Source organism: Chiloscyllium punctatum, chromosome 41 (assembly GCF_047496795.1).
Source record: "Chiloscyllium punctatum isolate Juve2018m chromosome 41, sChiPun1.3, whole genome shotgun sequence".
NCBI lineage: Eukaryota > Metazoa > Chordata > Chondrichthyes > Orectolobiformes > Hemiscylliidae > Chiloscyllium > Chiloscyllium punctatum.
Genome location: NC_092779.1, coordinates 56198090 through 56220763, shown reverse-complemented (window position 1 = coordinate 56220763; position 22674 = coordinate 56198090). Strand labels below are relative to the sequence as shown.

The 22674-nt window shown below is 46.0% G+C and overlaps 6 non-coding genes across 6 annotated transcripts; all 6 read right to left on the bottom strand.

Annotated features, from left to right (window-relative positions):
* Nucleotides 1-2663: 2663 nt before the first annotated feature.
* trnal-uaa (transfer RNA leucine (anticodon UAA)) lies at nt 2664-2746 on the bottom strand. The gene has a single exon. It is a non-coding gene; the product is annotated as a tRNA-Leu (tRNA).
* A 2663-nt stretch (nt 2747-5409) lies between these two features.
* trnal-uaa (transfer RNA leucine (anticodon UAA)) lies at nt 5410-5492 on the bottom strand. The gene has a single exon. It is a non-coding gene; the product is annotated as a tRNA-Leu (tRNA).
* A 2660-nt stretch (nt 5493-8152) lies between these two features.
* Nucleotides 8153-8235, bottom strand: trnal-uaa (transfer RNA leucine (anticodon UAA)). Its single transcript has one exon. It is a non-coding gene; the product is annotated as a tRNA-Leu (tRNA).
* A 2663-nt stretch (nt 8236-10898) lies between these two features.
* trnal-uaa (transfer RNA leucine (anticodon UAA)) lies at nt 10899-10981 on the bottom strand. Its single transcript has one exon. It is a non-coding gene; the product is annotated as a tRNA-Leu (tRNA).
* Nucleotides 10982-13644: 2663 nt separating this feature from the next.
* Nucleotides 13645-13727, bottom strand: trnal-uaa (transfer RNA leucine (anticodon UAA)). The gene has a single exon. It is a non-coding gene; the product is annotated as a tRNA-Leu (tRNA).
* Nucleotides 13728-19136: 5409 nt separating this feature from the next.
* Nucleotides 19137-19219, bottom strand: trnal-uaa (transfer RNA leucine (anticodon UAA)). Its single transcript has one exon. It is a non-coding gene; the product is annotated as a tRNA-Leu (tRNA).
* Between the last annotated feature and the right edge of the window lie 3455 nt (nt 19220-22674).

Here is a 22674-nt window from a genome sequence, read left to right as displayed (position 1 = left end):
AGCCAGCCACTAGCGCTGCCAATTTTCTTGCACTTCCAATTGTGCTCCTGCAAAACAACAGATGCAAAGTCACGTTAAAAGGGTTCCATGATCCCTCTCCGACTCGCACAGCTGCTGGGATGTGCCCGGCTACAATGACAATTTCGCAGCAGATAATGATACCCATCAATCCAGACAAAAATCAATGGAAAGCTGAGTCGATCTTCTCAGACTCTTTTCAGCTCCAAATGCATATGTGAGTGCGTGAGAACACACGATCGGTTATGATTTGGTCAAATTACCATGAGCTACTTGACATGACTGCAATTTCGATTCTTGCATTGATAAATGATTTCACCCATTGCTCGAAACAGGACAACTTTCACATTTACACGGAACATGAAACACACCGGACTACAGGGAAAATGCACAAAGCTGAGCAGCCCGTGTTCCAAATCATAACGTGCAGCATAGTTTCAGTCACTGTGTCTGTCTTGCAGAATAAGAGTCCCAAAGAATGTTCTCCACCCTAAAACCGGAGGTAGCATTACAATCCGAGAACGACAGATCACATTGCGAGGATGCTCTGACCTCGGAGCCAATTCGAGATGCCACTTTCCTTGCCTTTTTGCCTTAACCGTGCAATTCGCTGCAGAGATGTTCACACCTGGATATGAGCCACATGGATACCAACTGAGTTGGAAACCTGTGTGGGAATCGAAAGGAAGCGACACAATAAAGTTTGATAAATTCCATGGTGCTTTTAAGAAATGCAGTCTCTGTTCACCTCAATCTAAAAGGCAGTTTCTGAATATAGTCAGAGAAGTCAAAAGGGAATTACCTCACCCCACCCCACTCTCCGGAAGAGGTGCTAACTGCCCGTGAGTGCTTTTTGTTCTCGATGTGAAGAGCTCTCACGCCTGAGTCACCTTCACGTCTCTGGTTGCTGAGCGAATCACAAAGAAGGAATTTCACCAGAGCTGCTACTGCCTCACTTCCCCACTCGCCCTCCCCGTTTACATTTTCCTGCTCGTCAGTGATTTAAAGAAATCCAAATGGATGCGATGTCATTCTGTAGCCTCTCTGTCGATTCCTCCGTCTCACTTCCAACGTGGCTTAGATCTCGGGGCGCACCTTAATACTAGCGACGCTGTGAAAGCATAGGTCCAGAGGTTCCTCTGAGAGTGTAATTTCTTTCATTGCTGTTGCTGATTGAATGAGCCACTTCCGTGCGAACTGCTCCAAAACATGATTCAGGACCTCTGGTGCCAACTCTCGTACGTTGAATAACGACAGACAGCTTCCAAATGAGGTCTTTCAGAGACGACTTTGGGGGTACATTTGACAGACAGACTAGTTCAGGAATCCGTGGTGCGCTGTGATACCAGAGCATCAGCTTCTTCCCTGTCTTTGAACCGGGCAAACCTGCGCAAGGAATGCAAATGCGGTGCTGCTTTTCATGGAAGGATCAGAAGGCGGGAACTACACTCTCAAACAGAATGGCATATGATCAGAACCAGGTTGGAGAAAAACTTGACAATGCTTTGCACAGTAATTAAATGGAGTTGCATTACATTTCACTACGAGAGCAGATTTGTTCAAGCACTGAAAGTTGAAGCCATTCTACTTTTCACCTTTCTGTTTCCAATCGCTCGTTGTTTAATGGGACTTGTTTAATTTTGGCTATGTGCTGAGCATGGACGAGATACACCGAAGTATCTGTTTCCACGCGGTGTGCCCTAATAACGTTGTGTTGCTTACACCGGCATTAAAGGATCACTCTTTAGCGGAGCTTGCCGTCGCAGTCTGCGGCACAATCATATAGCCTGTTCGACTGCTCACGGGAACGGTAGCATTGTGAATCGCTGCAGAAACGAACGACTTCCTTACTTTTGCTCCGACTGACCATACTCTGGGAAATTTTCCCAGATTCTCAGTTGAGGATTTTTGCAGCTGGAAGTTACCTCAGAAACCCTGTTAACTCGTAATTTATTGAGAGAATCGCAAAACGGAAAGCATTTAACACGGAACACAAACAAAACTGGCAAACCAAATGTATTTCCAGACACAGCGAGCATGAATGCTAAATGTGAGACAGTCCGGGGCATGAGCCATAAAGTAATCTCACAACTAACAACAGGGCAATTCCAAACTACTCTTTCAAACATACAGGAGCCTGAGTGCACCACCACTTCCCGGACAATGCTGAAAAGAGAGAAAGAAAGAACATAATAAGAATGGGCCATAAAAAGTGAATTTCACCAATCACAGTCTCGGCTAGATTACCTTTCCCTTCCGATGTCTCCAGGACGGAGATGAAGGAAATGGGAGAAATTCAATAACATATGACATCGAAATTCATTGGAACGATTTTTTCATTGGCCAGAAAACCAAATAACGACGAGTCGAGTCACCGTAGTACTTTGTTTCACAACAGCGATGAAATAACAGTCTCCATTCGATTCCATTAAAATTCAACTCGCCTGGAACGTAAAGCAACAGAAGAGCTGCGGGAGGCGAACACGATCATGACAGCACAGACGCTTCGCTAAATTCGGCACTTTCACACACCACAATTAATTGCCCGGGAAGCAAACCCATTTCGCTTCTGTTTTAAACAGAAACGCAGCAGGGGTCGAAACAGCATTTCAACCAGCTGCGCGATTGGAGAAGGTCAGCAGAAATGGCAGCGGTGGGATTCGAACCCACGCCTCTGTCAGAGACTGGAGCTTAAATCCAGCGCCTTAGACCGCTCGGCCACACTACCAGCCAGCCACTAGCGCTGCCAATTTTCTTGCACTTCCAATTGTGCTCCTGCAAAACAACAGATGCAAAGTCACGTTAAAAGGGTTCCATGATCCCTCTCCGACTCGCACAGCTGCTGGGATGTGCCCGGCTACAATGACAATTTCGCAGCAGATAATGATACCCATCAATCCAGACAAAAATCAATGGAAAGCTGAGTCGATCTTCTCAGACTCTTTTCAGCTCCAAATGCATATGTGAGTGCGTGAGAACACACGATCGGTTATGATTTGGTCAAATTACCATGAGCTACTTGACATGACTGCAATTTCGATTCTTGCATTGATAAATGATTTCACCCATTGCTCGAAACAGGACAACTTTCACATTTACACGGAACATGAAACACACCGGACTACAGGGAAAATGCACAAAGCTGAGCAGCCCGTGTTCCAAATCATAACGTGCAGCATAGTTTCAGTCACTGTGTCTGTCTTGCAGAATAAGAGTCCCAAAGAATGTTCTCCACCCTAAAACCGGAGGTAGCATTACAATCCGAGAACGACAGATCACATTGCGAGGATGCTCTGACCTCGGAGCCAATTCGAGATGCCACTTTCCTTGCCTTTTTGCCTTAACCGTGCAATTCGCTGCAGAGATGTTCACACCTGGATATGAGCCACATGGATACCAACTGAGTTGGAAACCTGTGTGGGAATCGAAAGGAAGCGACACAATAAAGTTTGATAAATTCCATGGTGCTTTTAAGAAATGCAGTCTCTGTTCACCTCAATCTAAAAGGCAGTTTCTGAATATAGTCAGAGAAGTCAAAAGGGAATTACCTCACCCCACCCCACTCTCCGGAAGAGGTGCTAACTGCCCGTGAGTGCTTTTTGTTCTCGATGTGAAGAGCTCTCACGCCTGAGTCACCTTCACGTCTCTGGTTGCTGAGCGAATCACAAAGAAGGAATTTCACCAGAGCTGCTACTGCCTCACTTCCCCACTCGCCCTCCCCGTTTACATTTTCCTGCTCGTCAGTGATTTAAAGAAATCCAAATGGATGCGATGTCATTCTGTAGCCTCTCTGTCGATTCCTCCGTCTCACTTCCAACGTGGCTTAGATCTCGGGGCGCACCTTAATACTAGCGACGCTGTGAAAGCATAGGTCCAGAGGTTCCTCTGAGAGTGTAATTTCTTTCATTGCTGTTGCTGATTGAATGAGCCACTTCCGTGCGAACTGCTCCAAAACATGATTCAGGACCTCTGGTGCCAACTCTCGTACGTTGAATAACGACAGACAGCTTCCAAATGAGGTCTTTCAGAGACGACTTTGGGGGTACATTTGACAGACAGACTAGTTCAGGAATCCGTGGTGCGCTGTGATACCAGAGCATCAGCTTCTTCCCTGTCTTTGAACCGGGCAAACCTGCGCAAGGAATGCAAATGCGGTGCTGCTTTTCATGGAAGGATCAGAAGGCGGGAACTACACTCTCAAACAGAATGGCATATGATCAGAACCAGGTTGGAGAAAAACTTGACAATGCTTTGCACAGTAATTAAATGGAGTTGCATTACATTTCACTACGAGAGCAGATTTGTTCAAGCACTGAAAGTTGAAGCCATTCTACTTTTCACCTTTCTGTTTCCAATCGCTCGTTGTTTAATGGGACTTGTTTAATTTTGGCTATGTGCTGAGCATGGACGAGATACACCGAAGTATCTGTTTCCACGCGGTGTGCCCTAATAACGTTGTGTTGCTTACACCGGCATTAAAGGATCACTCTTTAGCGGAGCTTGCCGTCGCAGTCTGCGGCACAATCATATAGCCTGTTCGACTGCTCACGGGAACGGTAGCATTGTGAATCGCTGCAGAAACGAACGACTTCCTTACTTTTGCTCCGACTGACCATACTCTGGGAAATTTTCCCAGATTCTCAGTTGAGGATTTTTGCAGCTGGAAGTTACCTCAGAAACCCTGTTAACTCGTAATTTATTGAGAGAATCGCAAAACGGAAAGCATTTAACACGGAACACAAACAAAACTGGCAAACCAAATGTATTTCCAGACACAGCGAGCATGAATGCTAAATGTGAGACAGTCCGGGGCATGAGCCATAAAGTAATCTCACAACTAACAACAGGGCAATTCCAAACTACTCTTTCAAACATACAGGAGCCTGAGTGCACCACCACTTCCCGGACAATGCTGAAAAGAGAGAAAGAAAGAACATAATAAGAATGGGCCATAAAAAGTGAATTTCACCAATCACAGTCTCGGCTAGATTACCTTTCCCTTCCGATGTCTCCAGGACGGAGATGAAGGAAATGGGAGAAATTCAATAACATATGACATCGAAATTCATTGGAACGATATTTTCATTGGCCAGAAAACCAAATAACGACGAGTCGAGTCACCGTAGTACTTTGTTTCACAACAGCGATGAAATAACAGTCTCCATTCGATTCCATTAAAATTCAACTCGCCTGGAACGTAAAGCAACAGAAGAGCTGCGGGAGGCGAACACGATCATGACAGCACAGACGCTTCGCTAAATTCGGCACTTTCACACACCACAATTAATTGCCCGGGAAGCAAACCCATTTCGCTTCTGTTTTAAACAGAAACGCAGCAGGGGTCGAAACAGCATTTCAACCAGCTGCGCGATTGGAGAAGGTCAGCAGAAATGGCAGCGGTGGGATTCGAACCCACGCCTCTGTCAGAGACTGGAGCTTAAATCCAGCGCCTTAGACCGCTCGGCCACACTACCAGCCAGCCACTAGCGCTGCCAATTTTCTTGCACTTCCAATTGTGCTCCTGCAAAACAACAGATGCAAAGTCACGTTAAAAGGGTTCCATGATCCCTCTCCGACTCGCACAGCTGCTGGGATGTGCCCGGCTACAATGACAATTTCGCAGCAGATAATGATACCCATCAATCCAGACAAAAATCAATGGAAAGCTGAGTCGATCTTCTCAGACTCTTTTCAGCTCCAAATGCATCTGTGAGTGCGTGAGAACACACGATCGGTTATGATTTGGTCAAATTACCATGAGCTACTTGACATGACTGCAATTTCGATTCTTGCATTGATAAATGATTTCACCCATTGCTCGAAACAGGACAACTTTCACGTTTACACGGAACATGAAACACACCGGACTACAGGGAAAATGCACAAAGCTGAGCAGCCCGTGTTCCAAATCATAACGTGCAGCATAGTTTCAGTCACTGTGTCTGTCTTGCAGAATAAGAGTCCCAAAGAATGTTCTCCACCCTAAAACCGGAGGTAGCATTACAATCCGAGAACGACAGATCACATTGCGAGGATGCTCTGACCTCGGAGCCAATTCGAGATGCCACTTTCCTTGCCTTTTTGCCTTAACCGTGCAATTCGCTGCAGAGATGTTCACACCTGGATATGAGCCACATGGATACCAACTGAGTTGGAAACCTGTGTGGGAATCGAAAGGAAGCGACACAATAAAGTTTGATAAATTCCATGGTGCTTTTAAGAAATGCAGTCTCTGTTCACCTCAATCTAAAAGGCAGTTTCTGAATATAGTCAGAGAAGTCAAAAGGGAATTACCTCACCCCACCCCACTCTCCGGAAGAGGTGCTAACTGCCCGTGAGTGCTTTTTGTTCTCGATGTGAAGAGCTCTCACGCCTGAGTCACCTTCACGTCTCTGGTTGCTGAGCGAATCACAAAGAAGGAATTTCACCAGAGCTGCTACTGCCTCACTTCCCCACTCGCCCTCCCCGTTTACATTTTCCTGCTCGTCAGTGATTTAAAGAAATCCAAATGGATGCGATGTCATTCTGTAGCCTCTCTGTCGATTCCTCCGTCTCACTTCCAACGTGGCTTAGATCTCGGGGCGCACCTTAATACTAGCGACGCTGTGAAAGCATAGGTCCAGAGGTTCCTCTGAGAGTGTAATTTCTTTCATTGCTGTTGCTGATTGAATGAGCCACTTCCGTGCGAACTGCTCCAAAACATGATTCAGGAGCTCTGGTGCCAACTCTCGTACGTTGAATAACGACAGACAGCTTCCAAATGAGGTCTTTCAGAGACGACTTTGGGGGTACATTTGACAGACAGACTAGTTCAGGAATCCGTGGTGCGCTGTGATACCAGAGCATCAGCTTCTTCCCTGTCTTTGAACCGGGCAAACCTGCGCAAGGAATGCAAATGCGGTGCTGCTTTTCATGGAAGGATCAGAAGGCGGGAACTACACTCTCAAACAGAATGGCATATGATCAGAACCAGGTTGGAGAAAAACTTGACAATGCTTTGCACAGTAATTAAATGGAGTTGCATTACATTTCACTACGAGAGCAGATTTGTTCAAGCACTGAAAGTTGAAGCCATTCTACTTTTCACCTTTCTGTTTCCAATCGCTCGTTTATTGGGACTTGTTTAATTTTGGCTATGTGCTGAGCATGGACGAGATACACCGAAGTATCTGTTTCCACGCGGTGTGCCCTAATAACGTTGTGTTGCTTAAACCGGCATTAAAGGATCACTCTTTAGCGGAGCTTGCCGTCGCAGTCTGCGGCACAATCATATAGCCTGTTCGACTGCTCACGGGAACGGTAGCATTGTGAATCGCTGCAGAAACGAACGACTTCCTTACTTTTGCTCCGACTGACCATACTCTGGGAAATTTTCCCAGATTCTCAGTTAAGGATTTTTGCAGCTGGAAGTTACCTCAGAAACCCTGTTAACTCGTAATTTATTGAGAGAATCGCAAAACGGAAAGCATTTAACACGGAACACAAACAAAACTGGCAAACCAAATGTATTTCCAGACACAGCGAGCATGAATGCTAAATGTGAGACAGTCCGGGGCATGAGCCATAATGTAATCTCACAACTAACAACAGGGCAATTCCAAACTACTCTTTCAAACATACAGGAGCCTGAGTGCACCACCACTTCCCGGACAATGCTGAAAAGAGAGAAAGAAAGAACATAATAAGAATGGGCCATAAAAAGTGAATTTCACCAATCACAGTCTCGGCTAGATTACCTTTCCCTTCCGATGTCTCCAGGACGGAGATGAAGGAAATGGGAGAAATTCAATAACATATGACATCGAAATTCATTGGAACGATTTTTTCATTGGCCAGAAAACCAAATAACGACGAGTCGAGTCACCGTAGTACTTTGTTTCACAACAGCGATGAAATAACAGTCTCCATTCGATTCCATTAAAATTCAACTCGCCTGGAACGTAAAGCAACAGAAGAGCTGCGGGAGGCGAACACGATCATGACAGCACAGACGCTTCGCCAAATTCGGCACTTTCACACACCACAATTAATTGCCCGGGAAGCAAACCCATTTCGCTTCTGTTTTAAACAGAAACGCAGCAGGGGTCGAAACAGCATTTCAACCAGCTGCGCGATTGGAGAAGGTCAGCAGAAATGGCAGCGGTGGGATTCGAACCCACGCCTCTGTCAGAGACTGGAGCTTAAATCCAGCGCCTTAGACCGCTCGGCCACACTACCAGCCAGCCGTCAGCGGTGCCCATTTTCTTGCACTTCCAATTGTGCTCCTGCAAAACAACAGATGCAAAGTCACGTTAAAAGGGTTCCATGATCCCTCTCCGACTCGCACAGCTGCTGGGATGTGCCCGGCTACAATGACAATTTCGCAGCAGATAATGATACCCATCAATCCAGACAAAAATCAATGGTAAGCTGAGTCGATCTTCTCAGACTCTTTTCAGCTCCAAATGCATCTGTGAGTGCGTGAGAACACACGATCGGTTATGATTTGGTCAAATTACCATGAGCTACTTGACATGACTGCAATTTCGATTCTTGCATTGATAAATGATTTCACCCATTGCTCGAAACAGGACAACTTTCACGTTTACACGGAACATGAAACACACCGGACTACAGGGAAAATGCACAAAGCTGAGCAGCCCGTGTTCCAAATCATAACGTGCAGCATAGTTTCAGTCACTGTGCCTGTCTTGCAGAATAAGAGTCCCAAAGAATGTTCTCCACCCTAAAACCGGAGGTAGCATTACAATCCGAGAACGACAGATCACATTGCGAGGATGCTCTGACCTCGGAGCCAATTCGAGATGCCACTTTCCTTGCCTTTTTGCCTTAACCGTGCAATTCGCTGCAGAGATGTTCACACCTGGATATGAGCCACATGGATACCAACTGAGTTGGAAACCTGTGTGGGAATCGAAAGGAAGCGACACAATAAAGTTTGATAAATTCCATGGTGCTTTTAAGAAATGCAGTCTCTGTTCACCTCAATCTAAAAGGCAGTTTCTGAATATAGTCAGAGAAGTCAAAAGGGAATTACCTCACCCCACCCCACTCTCCGGAAGAGGTGCTAACTGCCCGTGAGTGCTTTTTGTTCTCGATGTGAAGAGCTCTCACGCCTGAGTCACCTTCACGTCTCTGGTTGCTGAGCGAATCACAAAGAAGGAATTTCACCAGAGCTGCTACTGCCTCACTTCCCCACTCGCCCTCCCCGTTTACATTTTCCTGCTCGTCAGTGATTTAAAGAAATCCAAATGGATGCGATGTCATTCTGTAGCCTCTCTGTCGATTCCTCCGTCTCACTTCCAACGTGGCTTAGATCTCGGGGCGCACCTTAATACTAGCGACGCTGTGAAAGCATAGGTCCAGAGGTTCCTCTGAGAGTGTAATTTCTTTCATTGCTGTTGCTGATTGAATGAGCCACTTCCGTGCGAACTGCTCCAAAACATGATTCAGGACCTCTGGTGCCAACTCTCGTACGTTGAATAACGACAGACAGCTTCCAAATGAGGTCTTTCAGAGACGACTTTGGGGGTACATTTGACAGACAGACTAGTTCAGGAATCCGTGGTGCGCTGTGATACCAGAGCATCAGCTTCTTCCCTGTCTTTGAACCGGGCAAACCTGCGCAAGGAATGCAAATGCGGTGCTGCTTTTCATGGAAGGATCAGAAGGCGGGAACTACACTCTCAAACAGAATGGCATATGATCAGAACCAGGTTGGAGAAAAACTTGACAATGCTTTGCACAGTAATTAAATGGAGTTGCATTACATTTCACTACGAGAGCAGATTTGTTCAAGCACTGAAAGTTGAAGCCATTCTACTTTTCACCTTTCTGTTTCCAATCGCTCGTTGTTTAATGGGACTTGTTTAATTTTGGCTATGTGCTGAGCATGGACGAGATACACCGAAGTATCTGTTTCCACGCGGTGTGCCCTAATAACGTTGTGTTGCTTACACCGGCATTAAAGGATCACTCTTTAGCGGAGCTTGCCGTCGCAGTCTGCGGCACAATCATATAGCCTGTTCGACTGCTCACGGGAACGGTAGCATTGTGAATCGCTGCAGAAACGAACGACTTCCTTACTTTTGCTCCGACTGACCATACTCTGGGAAATTTTCCCAGATTCTCAGTTCAGGATTTTTGCAGCTGGAAGTTACCTCAGAAACCCTGTTCAGTCGTAATTTATTGAGAGAATCGCAAAACGGAAAGCATTTAACACGGAACACAAACAAAACTGGCAAACCAAATGTATTTCCAGACACAGCGAGCATGAATGCTAAATGTGAGACAGTCCGGGGCATGAGCCATAATGTAATCTCACAACTAACAACAGGGCAATTCCAAACTACTCTTTCAAACATACAGGAGCCTGAGTGCACCACCACTTCCCGGACAATGCTGAAAAGAGAGAAAGAAAGAACATAATAAGAATGGGCCATAAAAAGTGAATTTCACCAATCACAGTCTCGGCTAGATTACCTTTCCCTTCCGATGTCTCCAGGACGGAGATGAAGGAAATGGGAGAAATTCAATAACATATGACATCGAAATTCATTGGAACGATTTTTTCATTGGCCAGAAAACCAAATAACGACGAGTCGAGTCACCGTAGTACTTTGTTTCACAACAGCGATGAAATAACAGTCTCCATTCGATTCCATTAAAATTCAACTCGCCTGGAACGTAAAGCAACAGAAGAGCTGCGGGAGGCGAACACGATCATGACAGCACAGACGCTTCGCCAAATTCGGCACTTTCACACACCACAATTAATTGCCCGGGAAGCAAACCCATTTCGCTTCTGTTTTAAACAGAAACGCAGCAGGGGTCGAAACAGCATTTCAACCAGCTGCGCGATTGGAGAAGGTCAGCAGAAATGGCAGCGGTGGGATTCGAACCCACGCCTCTGTCAGAGACTGGAGCTTAAATCCAGCGCCTTAGACCGCTCGGCCACACTACCAGCCAGCCACTAGCGCTGCCAATTTTCTTGCACTTCCAATTGTGCTCCTGCAAAACAACAGATGCAAAGTCACGTTAAAAGGGTTCCATGATCCCTCTCCGACTCGCACAGCTGCTGGGATGTGCCCGGCTACAATGACAATTTCGCAGCAGATAATGATACCCATCAATCCAGACAAAAATCAATGGTAAGCTGAGTCGATCTTCTCAGACTCTTTTCAGCTCCAAATGCATCTGTGAGTGCGTGAGAACACACGATCGGTTATGATTTGGTCAAATTACCATGAGTTGCTTGACATGACTGCAATTTCGATTCTTGCATTGATAAATGATTTCACCCATTGCTCGAAACAGGACAACTTTCACGTTTACACGGAACATGAAACACACCGGACTACAGGGAAAATGCACAAAGCTGAGCAGCCCGTGTTCCAAATCATAACGTGCAGCATAGTTTCAGTCACTGTGTCTGTCTTGCAGAATAAGAGTCCCAAAGAATGTTCTCCACCCTAAAACCGGAGGTAGCATTACAATCCGAGAACGACAGATCACATTGCGAGGATGCTCTGACCTCGGAGCCAATTCGAGATGCCACTTTCCTTGCCTTTTTGCCTTAACCGTGCAATTCGCTGCAGAGATGTTAACACATGGATATGAGCCACATGGATACCAACTGAGTTGGAAACCTGTGTGGGAATCGAAAGGAAGCGACACAATAAAGTTTGATAAATTCCATGGTGCTTTTAAGAAATGCAGTCTCTGTTCACCTCAATCTAAAAGGCAGTTTCTGAACATAGTCAGAGAAGTCAAAAGGGAATTAGCTCACCCCACCCCACTCTCCGGAAGAGGTGCTAACTGCCCTTGAGTGCTTTTTGTTCTCGATGTGAAGAGCTCTCACGCCTGAGTCACCTTCACGTCTCTGGTTGCTGAGCCAATCACAAAGAAGGAATTTCACCAGAGCTGCTACTGCCTCACTTCCCCACTCGCCCTCCCCGTTTACATTTTCCTGCTCGTCAGTGATTTAAAGAAATCCAAATGGATGCGATGTCATTCTGTAGCCTCTCTGTCGATTCCTCCGTCTCACTTCCAACGTGGCTTAGATCTCGGGGCGCACCTTAATACTAGCGACGCTGTGAAAGCATAGGTCCAGAGGTTCCTCTGAGAGTGTAATTTCTTTCATTGCTGTTGCTGATTGAATGAGCCACTTCCGTGCGAACTGCTCCAAAACATGATTCAGGACCTCTGGTGCCAACTCTCGTACGTTGAATAACGACAGACAGCTTCCAAATGAGGTCTTTCAGAGACGACTTTGGGGGTACATTTGACAGACAGACTAGTTCAGGAATCCGTGGTGCGCTGTGATACCAGAGCATCAGCTTCTTCCCTGTCTTTGAACCGGGCAAACCTGCGCAAGGAATGCAAATGCGGTGCTGCTTTTCATGGAAGGATCAGAAGGCGGGAACTACACTCTCAAACAGAATGGCATATGATCAGAACCAGGTTGGAGAAAAACTTGACAATGCTTTGCACAGTAATTAAATGGAGTTGCATTACATTTCACTACGAGAGCAGATTTGTTCAAGCACTGAAAGTTGAAGCCATTCTACTTTTCACCTTTCTGTTTCCAATCGCTCGTTGTTTAATGGGACTTGTTTAATTTTGGCTATGTGCTGAGCATGGACGAGATACACCGAAGTATCTGTTTCCACGCGGTGCGCCCTAATAACGTTGTGTTGCTTACACCGGCATTAAAGGATCACTCTTTAGTGGAGCTTGCCGTCGCAGTCTGCGGCACAATCATATAGCCTGTTCGACTGCTCACGGGAACGGTAGCATTGTGAATCGCTGCAGAAACGAACGACTTCCTTACTTTTGCTCCGACTGACCATACTCTGGGAAATTTTCCCAGATTCTCAGTTCAGGATTTTTGCAGCTGGAAGTTACCTCAGAAACCCTGTTCAGTCGTAATTTATTGAGAGAATCGCAAAACGGAAAGCATTTAACACGGAACACAAACAAAACTGGCAAACCAAATGTATTTCCAGACACAGCGAGCATGAATGCTAAATGTGAGACAGTCCGGGGCATGAGCCATAATGTAATCTCACAACTAACAACAGGGCAATTCCAAACTACTCTTTCAAACATACAGGAGCCTGAGTGCACCACCACTTCCCGGACAATGCTGAAAAGAGAGAAAGAAAGAACATAATAAGAATGGGCCATAAAAAGTGAATTTCACCAATCACAGTCTCGGCTAGATTACCTTTCCCTTCCGATGTCTCCAGGACGGAGATGAAGGAAATGGGAGAAATTCAATAACATATGACATCGAAATTCATTGGAACGATTTTTTCATTGGCCAGAAAACCAAATAACGACGAGTCGAGTCACCGTAGTACTTTGTTTCACAACAGCGATGAAATAACAGTCTCCATTCGATTCCATTAAAATTCAACTCGCCTGGAACGTAAAGCAACAGAAGAGCTGCGGGAGGCGAACACGATCATGACAGCACAGACGCTTCGCCAAATTCGGCACTTTCACACACCACAATTAATTGCCTGGGAAGCAAACCCATTTCGCTTCTGTTTTAAACAGAAACGCAGCAGGGGTCGAAACAGCATTTCAACCGGCTGCGCGATTGGAGAAGGTCAGCGGAAATGGCAGCGGTGGGATTCGAACCCACGCCTCTGTCAGAGACTGTAGCTTAAATCCAGTGCCTTAGACCGCTCGGCCACACTACCAGCCAGCCACTAGCGCTGCCCATTTTCTTGCACTTCCAATTGTGCTCCTGCAAAACAACAGATGCAAAGTCACGTTAAAAGGGTTCCATGATCCCTCTCCGACTCGCACAGCTGCTGGGATGTGCCCGGCTACAATGACAATTTCGCAGCAGATAATGATACCCATCAATCCAGACAAAAATCAATGGAAAGCTGAGTCGATCTTCTCAGACTCTTTTCAGCTCCAAATGCATCTGTGAGTGCGTGAGAACACACGATCGGTTATGATTTGGTCAAATTACCATGAGTTGCTTGACATGACTGCAATTTCGATTCTTGCATTGATAAATGATTTCACCCATTGCTCGAAACAGGACAACTTTCACGTTTACACGGAACATGAAACACACCGGACTACAGGGAAAATGCACAAAGCTGAGCAGCCCGTGTTCCAAATCATAACGTGCAGCATAGTTTCAGTCACTGTGTCTGTCTTGCAGAATAAGAGTCCCAAAGAATGTTCTCCACCCTAAAACCGGAGGTAGCATTACAATCCGAGAACGACAGATCACATTGCGAGGATGCTCTGACCTCGGAGCCAATTCGAGATGCCACTTTCCTTGCCTTTTTGCCTTAACCGTGCAATTCGCTGCAGAGATGTTCACACCTGGATATGAGCCACATGGATACCAACTGAGTTGGAAACCTGTGTGGGAATCGAAAGGAAGCGACACAATAAAGTTTGATAAATTCCATGGTGCTTTTAAGAAATGCAGTCTCTGTTCACCTCAATCTAAAAGGCAGTTTCTGAACATAGTCAGAGAAGTCAAAAGGGAATTAGCTCACCCCACCCCACTCTCCGGAAGAGGTGCTAACTGCCCTTGAGTGCTTTTTGTTCTCGATGTGAAGAGCTCTCACGCCTGAGTCACCTTCACGTCTCTGGTTGCTGAGCCAATCACAAAGAAGGAATTTCACCAGAGCTGCTACTGCCTCACTTCCCCACTCGCCCTCCCCGTTTACATTTTCCTGCTCGTCAGTGATTTAAAGAAATCCAAATGGATGCGATGTCATTCTGTAGCCTCTCTGTCGATTCCTCCGTCTCACTTCCAACGTGGCTTAGATCTCGGGGCGCACCTTAATACTAGCGACGCTGTGAAAGCATAGGTCCAGAGGTTCCTCTGAGAGTGTAATTTCTTTCATTGCTGTTGCTGATTGAATGAGCCACTTCCGTGCGAACTGCTCCAAAACATGATTCAGGACCTCTGGTGCCAACTCTCGTACGTTGAATAACGACAGACAGCTTCCAAATGAGGTCTTTCAGAGACGACTTTGGGGGTACATTTGACAGACAGACTAGTTCAGGAATCCGTGGTGCGCTGTGATACCAGAGCATCAGCTTCTTCCCTGTCTTTGAACCGGGCAAACCTGCGCAAGGAATGCAAATGCGGTGCTGCTTTTCATGGAAGGATCAGAAGGCGGGAACTACACTCTCAAACAGAATGGCATATGATCAGAACCAGGTTGGAGAAAAACTTGACAATGCTTTGCACAGTAATTAAATGGAGTTGCATTACATTTCACTACGAGAGCAGATTTGTTCAAGCACTGAAAGTTGAAGCCATTCTACTTTTCACCTTTCTGTTTCCAATCGCTCGTTGTTTAATGGGACTTGTTTAATTTTGGCTATGTGCTGAGCATGGACGAGATACACCGAAGTATCTGTTTCCACGCGGTGTGCCCTAATAACGTTGTGTTGCTTAAACCGGCATTAAAGGATCACTCTTTAGCGGAGCTTGCCGTCGCAGTCTGCGGCACAATCATATAGCCTGTTCGACTGCTCACGGGAACGGTAGCATTGTGAATCGCTGCAGAAACGAACGACTTCCTTACTTTTGCTCCGACTGACCATACTCTGGGAAATTTTCCCAGATTCTCAGTTCAGGATTTTTGCAGCTGGAAGTTACCTCAGAAACCCTGTTAACTCGTAATTTATTGAGAGAATCGCAAAACGGAAAGCATTTAACACGGAACACAAACAAAACTGGCAAACCAAATGTATTTCCAGACACAGCGAGCATGAATGCTAAATGTGAGACAGTCCGGGGCATGAGCCATAATGTAATCTCACAACTAACAACAGGGCAATTCCAAACTACTCTTTCAAACATACAGGAGCCTGAGTGCACCACCACTTCCCGGACAATGCTGAAAAGAGAGAAAGAAAGAACATAATAAGAATGGGCCATAAAAAGTGAATTTCACCAATCACAGTCTCGGCTAGATTACCTTTCCCTTCCGATGTCTCCAGGACGGAGATGAAGGAAATGGGAGAAATTCAATAACATATGACATCGAAATTCATTGGAACGATTTTTTCATTGGCCAGAAAACCAAATAACGACGAGTCGAGTCACCGTAGTACTTTGTTTCACAACAGCGATGAAATAACAGTCTCCATTCGATTCCATTAAAATTCAACTCGCCTGGAACGTAAAGCAACAGAAGAGCTGCGGGAGGCGAACACGATCATGACAGCACAGACGCTTCGCTAAATTCGGCACTTTCACACACCACAATTAATTGCCCGGGAAGCAAACCCATTTCGCTTCTGTTTTAAACAGAAACGCAGCAGGGGTCGAAACAGCATTTCAACCAGCTGCGCGATTGGAGAAGGTCAGCAGAAATGGCAGCGGTGGGATTCGAACCCACACCTCTGTCAGAGACTGGAGCTAAAAACCAGCGCCTTAGACCGCTCGGCCACACTACCAGCCAGCCACTAGCGCTGCCAATTTTCTTGCACTTCCAATTGTGCTCCTGCAAAACAACAGATGCAAAGTCACGTTAAAAGGGTTCCATGATCCCTCTCCGACTCGCACAGCTGCTGGGATGTGCCCGGCTACAATGACAATTTCGCAGCAGATAATGATACCCATCAATCCAGACAAAAATCAATGGAAAGCTGAGTCGATCTTCTCAGACTCTTTTCAGCTCCAAATGCATCTGTGAGTGCGTGAAAACACACGATCGGTTATGATTTGGTCAAATTACCATGAGCTGCTTGACATGACTGCAATTTCGATTCTTGCATTGATAAATGATTTCACCCATTGCTCGAAACAGGACAACTTTCACGTTTACACGGAACATGAAACACACCGGACTACAGGGAAAATGCACAAAGCAGAGCAGCCCGTGTTCCAAATCATAACGTGCAGCATAGTTTCAGTCACTGTGTCTGTCTTGCAGAATAAGAGTCCCAAAGAATGTTCTCCACCCTAAAACCGGAGGTAGCATTACAATCCGAGAACGACAGATCACATTGCGAGGATGCTCTGACCTCGGAGCCAATTCGAGATGCCACTTTCCTTGCCTTTTTGCCTTAACCGTGCAATTCGCTGCAGAGATGTTCACACCTGGATATGAGCCACATGGATACCAACTGAGTTGGAAACCTGTGTGGGAATCGAAAGGAAGCGACACAATAAAGTTTGATAAATTCCATGGTGCTTTTAAGAAATGCAGTCTCTGTTCACCTCAATCTAAAAGGCAGTTTCTGAACATAGTCAGAGAAGTCAAAAGGGAATTAGCTCACCCCACCCCACTCTCCGGAAGAGGTGCTAACTGCCCTTGAGTGCTTTTTGTTCTCGATGTGAAGAGCTCTCACGCCTGAGTCACCTTCACGTCTCTGGTTGCTGAGCGAATCACAAAGAAGGAATTTCACCAGAGCTGCTACTGCCTCACTTCCCCACTCGCCCTCCCCGTTTACATTTTCCTGCTCGTCAGTGATTTAAAGAAATCCAAATGGATGCGATGTCATTCTGTAGCCTCTCTGTCGATTCCTCCGTCTCACTTCCAACGTGGCTTAGATCTCGGGGCGCACCTTAATACTAGCGACGCTGTGAAAGCATAGGTCCAGAGGTTCCTCTGAGAGTGTAATTTCTTTCATTGCTGTTGCTGATTGAATGAGCCACTTCCGTGCGAACTGCTCCAAAACATGATTCAGGACCTCTGGTGCCAACTCTCGTACGTTGAATAACGACAGACAGCTTCCAAATGAGGTCTTTCAGAGACGACTTTGGGGGTACATTTGACAGACAGACTAGTTCAGGAATCCGTGGTGCGCTGTGATACCAGAGCATCAGCTTCTTCCCTGTCTTTGAACCGGGCAAACCTGCGCAAGGAATGCAAATGCGGTGCTGCTTTTCATGGAAGGATCAGAAGGCGGGAACTACACTCTCAAACAGAATGGCATATGATCAGAACCAGGTTGGAGAAAAACTTGACAATGCTTTGCACAGTAATTAAATGGAGTTGCATTACATTTCACTACGAGAGCAGATTTGTTCAAGCACTGAAAGTTGAAGCCATTCTACTTTTCACCTTTCTGTTTCCAATCGCTCGTTGTTTAATGGGACTTGTTTAATTTTGGCTATGTGCTGAGCATGGACGAGATACACCGAAGTATCTGTTTCCACGCGGTGTGCCCTAATAACGTTGTGTTGCTTACACCGGCATTAAAGGATCACTCTTTAGCGGAGCGTGCCGTCGCAGTCTGCGGCACAATCATATAGCCTGTTCGACTGCTCACGGGAACGGTAGCATTGTGAATCGCTGCAGAAACGAACGACTTCCTTACTTTTGCTCCGACTGACCATACTCTGGGAAATTTTCCCAGATTCTCAGTTCAGGATTTTTGCAGCTGGAAGTTACCTCAGAAACCCTGTTAACTCGTAATTTGTTGAGAGAATCGCAAAACGGAAAGCATTTAACACGGAACACAAACAAAACTGGCAAACCAAATGTATTTCCAGACACAGCGAGCATGAATGCTAAATGTGAGACAGTCCGGGGCATGAGCCATAAAGTAATCTCACAACTAACAACAGGGCAATTCCAAACTACTCTTTCAAACATACAGGAGCCTGAGTGCACCACCACTTCCCGGACAATGCTGAAAAGAGAGAAAGAAAGAACATAATAAGAATGGGCCATAAAAAGTGAATTTCACCAATCACAGTCTCGGCTAGATTACCTTTCCCTTCCGATGTCTCCAGGACGGAGATGAAGGAAATGGGAGAAATTCAATAACATATGACATCGAAATTCATTGGAACGATTTTTTCATTGGCCAGAAAACCAAATAACGACGAGTCGAGTCACCGTAGTACTTTGTTTCACAACAGCGATGAAATAACAGTCTCCATTCGATTCCATTAAAATTCAACTCGCCTGGAACGTAAAGCAACAGAAGAGCTGCGGGAGGCGAACACGATCATGACAGCACAGACGCTTCGCCAAATTCGGCACTTTCACACACCACAATTAATTGCCTGGGAAGCAAACCCATTTCGCTTCTGTTTTAAACAGAAACGCAGCAGGGGTCGAAACAGCATTTCAACCGGCTGCGCGATTGGAGAAGGTCAGCGGAAATGGCAGCGGTGGGATTCGAACCCACGCCTCTGTCAGAGACTGTAGCTTAAATCCAGTGCCTTAGACCGCTCGGCCACACTACCAGCCAGCCACTAGCGCTGCCCATTTTCTTGCACTTCCAATTGTGCTCCTGCAAAACAACAGATGCAAAGTCACGTTAAAAGGGTTCCATGATCCCTCTCCGACTCGCACAGCTGCTGGGATGTGCCCGGCTACAATGACAATTTCGCAGCAGATAATGATACCCATCAATCCAGACAAAAATCAATGGAAAGCTGAGTCGATCTTCTCAGACTCTTTTCAGCTCCAAATGCATCTGTGAGTGCGTGAGAACACACGATCGGTTATGATTTGGTCAAATTACCATGAGTTGCTTGACATGACTGCAATTTCGATTCTTGCATTGATAAATGATTTCACCCATTGCTCGAAACAGGACAACTTTCACGTTTACACGGAACATGAAACACACCGGACTACAGGGAAAATGCACAAAGCTGAGCAGCCCGTGTTCCAAATCATAACGTGCAGCATAGTTTCAGTCACTGTGTCTGTCTTGCAGAATAAGAGTCCCAAAGAATGTTCTCCACCCTAAAACCGGAGGTAGCATTACAATCCGAGAACGACAGATCACATTGCGAGGATGCTCTGACCTCGGAGCCAATTCGAGATGCCACTTTCCTTGCCTTTTTGCCTTAACCGTGCAATTCGCTGCAGAGATGTTCACACCTGGATATGAGCCACATGGATACCAACTGAGTTGGAAACCTGTGTGGGAATCGAAAGGAAGCGACACAATAAAGTTTGATAAATTCCATGGTGCTTTTAAGAAATGCAGTCTCTGTTCACCTCAATCTAAAAGGCAGTTTCTGAACATAGTCAGAGAAGTCAAAAGGGAATTAGCTCACCCCACCCCACTCTCCGGAAGAGGTGCTAACTGCCCTTGAGTGCTTTTTGTTCTCGATGTGAAGAGCTCTCACGCCTGAGTCACCTTCACGTCTCTGGTTGCTGAGCCAATCACAAAGAAGGAATTTCACCAGAGCTGCTACTGCCTCACTTCCCCACTCGCCCTCCCCGTTTACATTTTCCTGCTCGTCAGTGATTTAAAGAAATCCAAATGGATGCGATGTCATTCTGTAGCCTCTCTGTCGATTCCTCCGTCTCACTTCCAACGTGGCTTAGATCTCGGGGCGCACCTTAATACTAGCGACGCTGTGAAAGCATAGGTCCAGAGGTTCCTCTGAGAGTGTAATTTCTTTCATTGCTGTTGCTGATTGAATGAGCCACTTCCGTGCGAACTGCTCCAAAACATGATTCAGGACCTCTGGTGCCAACTCTCGTACGTTGAATAACGACAGACAGCTTCCAAATGAGGTCTTTCAGAGACGACTTTGGGGGTACATTTGACAGACAGACTAGTTCAGGAATCCGTGGTGCGCTGTGATACCAGAGCATCAGCTTCTTCCCTGTCTTTGAACCGGGCAAACCTGCGCAAGGAATGCAAATGCGGTGCTGCTTTTCATGGAAGGATCAGAAGGCGGGAACTACACTCTCAAACAGAATGGCATATGATCAGAACCAGGTTGGAGAAAAACTTGACAATGCTTTGCACAGTAATTAAATGGAGTTGCATTACATTTCACTACGAGAGCAGATTTGTTCAAGCACTGAAAGTTGAAGCCATTCTACTTTTCACCTTTCTGTTTCCAATCGCTCGTTGTTTAATGGGACTTGTTTAATTTTGGCTATGTGCTGAGCATGGACGAGATACACCGAAGTATCTGTTTCCACGCGGTGTGCCCTAATAACGTTGTGTTGCTTAAACCGGCATTAAAGGATCACTCTTTAGCGGAGCTTGCCGTCGCAGTCTGCGGCACAATCATATAGCCTGTTCGACTGCTCACGGGAACGGTAGCATTGTGAATCGCTGCAGAAACGAACGACTTCCTTACTTTTGCTCCGACTGACCATACTCTGGGAAATTTTCCCAGATTCTCAGTTCAGGATTTTTGCAGCTGGAAGTTACCTCAGAAACCCTGTTAACTCGTAATTTATTGAGAGAATCGCAAAACGGAAAGCATTTAACACGGAACACAAACAAAACTGGCAAACCAAATGTATTTCCAGACACAGCGAGCATGAATGCTAAATGTGAGACAGTCCGGGGCATGAGCCATAATGTAATCTCACAACTAACAACAGGGCAATTCCAAACTACTCTTTCAAACATACAGGAGCCTGAGTGCACCACCACTTCCCGGACAATGCTGAAAAGAGAGAAAGAAAGAACATAATAAGAATGGGCCATAAAAAGTGAATTTCACCAATCACAGTCTCGGCTAGATTACCTTTCCCTTCCGATGTCTCCAGGACGGAGATGAAGGAAATGGGAGAAATTCAATAACATATGACATCGAAATTCATTGGAACGATTTTTTCATTGGCCAGAAAACCAAATAACGACGAGTCGAGTCACCGTAGTACTTTGTTTCACAACAGCGATGAAATAACAGTCTCCATTCGATTCCATTAAAATTCAACTCGCCTGGAACGTAAAGCAACAGAAGAGCTGCGGGAGGCGAACACGATCATGACAGCACAGACGCTTCGCTAAATTCGGCACTTTCACACACCACAATTAATTGCCCGGGAAGCAAACCCATTTCGCTTCTGTTTTAAACAGAAACGCAGCAGGGGTCGAAACAGCATTTCAACCAGCTGCGCGATTGGAGAAGGTCAGCAGAAATGGCAGCGGTGGGATTCGAACCCACACCTCTGTCAGAGACTGGAGGTAAAAACCAGCGCCTTAGACCGCTCGGCCACACTACCAGCCAGCCACTAGCGCTGCCAATTTTCTTGCACTTCCAATTGTGCTCCTGCAAAACAACAGATGCAAAGTCACGTTAAAAGGGTTCCATGATCCCTCTCCGACTCGCACAGCTGCTGGGATGTGCCCGGCTACAATGACAATTTCGCAGCAGATAATGATACCCATCAATCCAGACAAAAATCAATGGAAAGCTGAGTCGATCTTCTCAGACTCTTTTCAGCTCCAAATGCATCTGTGAGTGCGTGAAAACACACGATCGGTTATGATTTGGTCAAATTACCATGAGCTGCTTGACATGACTGCAATTTCGATTCTTGCATTGATAAATGATTTCACCCATTGCTCGAAACAGGACAACTTTCACGTTTACACGGAACATGAAACACACCGGACTACAGGGAAAATGCACAAAGCAGAGCAGCCCGTGTTCCAAATCATAACGTGCAGCATAGTTTCAGTCACTGTGTCTGTCTTGCAGAATAAGAGTCCCAAAGAATGTTCTCCACCCTAAAACCGGAGGTAGCATTACAATCCGAGAACGACAGATCACATTGCGAGGATGCTCTGACCTCGGAGCCAATTCGAGATGCCACTTTCCTTGCCTTTTTGCCTTAACCGTGCAATTCGCTGCAGAGATGTTCACACCTGGATATGAGCCACATGGATACCAACTGAGTTGGAAACCTGTGTGGGAATCGAAAGGAAGCG